Source organism: Ascaphus truei, unplaced genomic scaffold (assembly GCF_040206685.1).
Source record: "Ascaphus truei isolate aAscTru1 unplaced genomic scaffold, aAscTru1.hap1 HAP1_SCAFFOLD_280, whole genome shotgun sequence".
NCBI lineage: Eukaryota > Metazoa > Chordata > Amphibia > Anura > Ascaphidae > Ascaphus > Ascaphus truei.
The window spans coordinates 167,119-170,186 of NW_027455750.1; the positions used below are offsets into that span (position 1 = coordinate 167,119).

The 3,068-nt window shown below is 44.7% G+C and overlaps 1 long non-coding RNA gene across 1 annotated transcript; it reads right to left on the reverse strand.

The window, feature by feature from the left end:
* Positions 1–594: 594 nt before the first annotated feature.
* Positions 595–2,288, reverse strand: LOC142481565 (uncharacterized). Its single transcript, XR_012795841.1, has 3 exons — positions 2,106–2,288; positions 891–1,049; positions 595–804 (listed from the first exon to the last, which is right to left on the reverse strand). It is a non-coding gene; the product is annotated as an uncharacterized LOC142481565 (long non-coding RNA).
* Positions 2,289–3,068: the final 780 nt, after the last annotated feature.

The following is a 3,068-nucleotide window of genomic DNA, read 5'->3' on the forward strand; positions in this document are numbered from 1 at the left end:
CTTGCTCATTACGCGCGATCACAATGGGCAACACAGTCGCAATATGGTAAATATATTTATTGCATCGTTCCACGGTGAGTACATCGTTCCAAAAACTCAGTATGCCTTTCGCCAACTCATCCTTTTTGGAGGGTTTCACGACTTTTCGGATATGGTCCTTCAGCTGATGCCAGACCATTTCGATCGGATTGAAGTCTGGCGATCTGTCATTGGAAAAAAAGGACATTTAGTTTAAGAGATACAGTACACAGTAAAAACAGTGGGGAAAAAATGAGACACGGTTACCGCACTTACTCCGCTGGCGTCTTCACCCAGTTGATACCGCGCTCAAGGATATGCGCTGTTGACGCGGTGTGCTTCGGATCGTTGTCCTGGTAGAAACGGTGACCACCCGGGAACTCGCGTGTGATGTATTCCACAATCTCAGGCACAATTTTGTCTTGGAAGAAAGCTTTATCCATGATTCCTATAACAAGAAAAGAAAAGTGCTCAAAAAACTGCACACTAATACAGTACAGTGTATAAGGCTACATTATATTTTATATTTTACCTTCAAAGATGACAATGCATCCTGGTCCACGCCTAAAGATGGCACCCCACACATGCATCTTCACTGGGTGTTTTGGCCGCGGCTTCATAGATATGCAACCTTTTTTGTGGAATGCAAAGGTGGCAAATTTCTCCAGCGATACAGTAGACTCGTCAGTGAAGATGCAATCCTGGAAAGTTTCCCCACTGAAGATCCATGCCTGGGCCTGGACCACTCTTTTGATTTTGTTAACGTCCCTTATCATGGGGTACGGTCTGTAATGACAAGGAATAATTAGTTTTAGAGGTACAGTACAGTTTCTTAAACAACACTTTTACCTCCTGTATTGTCCAGTACTAACCTCACACGTCCATATTTCCATCCAATTCTGCGTCTCATCTTCTTTATGCTGGTCTCGGATACAGTGAGATTGTGATTTTCTTGCAGAGTGTATTTGACCCTTAATGCACTCTTCTCATCATTCTTCTCACTTATTTTGTCGACCAGAAGAGTTGTCTCCCTACAATGTACAGAAAAACAACAATCCAGTGAGTTACAGTGCAGTAGGCCACTACGAGGGGCGGGCGACTCTGCGCATGCGCTGCCTCGCATCAACGGATGCAGATAGCTTCCTGGCCTGAGAGACCCGGCGGTCAAATCTGCGCATGCGCTTCAACCTCCCATGTCTGTGTGGACGTATGGGGGAAATGGCGGCTCTCCACCTCCGGCCCCGGCGGCGCTCAGTCAGCGGGACACAGGGAAGGGAAGCAGAGTTAGGGAGGAGAGAGGCTGAGCAGCGGCTCCTCCTCTCACAGCCGGAGGACTTGCGGGGCTTCCGCCATCTAACTACACCCACACCCGCAGCACCGGAAGCTCTGCGCCAGCCATCTTTGTACACCCATGGCAGCGGACGTGTGGGGTTAACGGCGGCCGTTAGGAGTGGCGCCGGCGGCTATCGCCGGCACCGCATGTCACAGCAGGCGTGTGGGGGGGAGGGATGGGGAAGCCGTGCCGTCACTTCCGTTACACATTTGTCCCCCATCTCTCCCGTTTTACCCCATCAGAATAGGTGCCACTAAAGAAGTTTCACTTCAAAAATATACATATACCGTTGTTATATAAATATACTGAAATAACTATAAAATTAGATACAGTAGATCTACAGTACACAATATAGTGTTCTATTAATATGCAGCAATATAAGAAATATACATATACCGTTGTTATATAAATATACCGAAATAACTATAAAATTAGATACAGTAGATCGACAGTACACAATATATTGTTCTATTAAGATGCAGCAATATAAAAAAATATACATATAATGTTGTTATATAAATATACCGAAATAACTATAAAATTAGATACAGTAGATCGACAGTACACAATATATTGTTCTATTAATATGCAGCAATATAAAAAATATACATATACCGTTGTTATATAAATATACCGAAATAACTATAAAATTAGATACAGTAGATCTACAGTACACTATTACAGTACACTAGTAGATCTACAGTACAATATTTTATAAAAAAATAAATAAATTTAGTTATATAAATATACTTACGCGTTAGTTACCGTTGGTGTCCTCGTGCGTTGTCTGGTTTTCCGTGTGCATGATAGCTCACGGTGGTTGATGGCACAACGAGGCCAGAAGTAGCTAACCAGCGTTGGATATCTGCAATTCGGTGTCCGCTCATGTACATCTCCTTAATTCGCATGCTGAGATCCTTTGAAATCTTTTTAACAGGCATTGCTGCGAGTAGAAAGAAATACAAACACAAGAATGTATATTCGATGTTTAGTCGATGTGTATTCAATGTGCAGTGAATCCACAAAATGGATGGTGTATTTATACGTTAATGACTCACATTAGAGTACGCCCACTTTCAACACCTGTACCTCGTCGCCATGCATAAAAGGTTACACACTTTGCATAGCCCACCACTCGATGATCTTTATCTGAACTTGCCCTTGTCCAGATACTGCATTGTGCCATCTGCTTCCATGGATCAATCTCGATTCTACGGATGCCGGAAGCCACTCGCCTCTGCCGTGCCTATCACACAGAAAAAGCGAAAGGCAGCAGCAGTTTCCAAGCCAAGGCCAAAGCGACAGGCTAAGGCCAATAAAGAAAACCTTCTGCTGACCCCAAAGGCTAAGGGTTTTAATAGACGTCAGCCTTATTATGTCAAGAAGAAATAAGGTGATGTACACTCAACGCAAAACAAATGGCAGCCAACCCAACAAACCCGCAGACCACTTCCTCCAATACGCTTCAACGATTCTGCCGCCGCTCTCCTGGATATCTTCAGCCCATCTTCTCTACTGCTCTTCGACGATGCTGCCGCTGGTGTCCCTGAAATTCACGGGTCACTTTCTCCTTTGCGCTTAGACGAAAATCCAGAGGTCACTTTCTTCAACGACGCTGCCGCTTCTCCTCTCCCGGATATACACAGGTCACCTCCTCCACCTTTCTTCGACGACGCTGCCGCTTCTCTCCATGGAACTCCCATCTCATCCTCCGTAG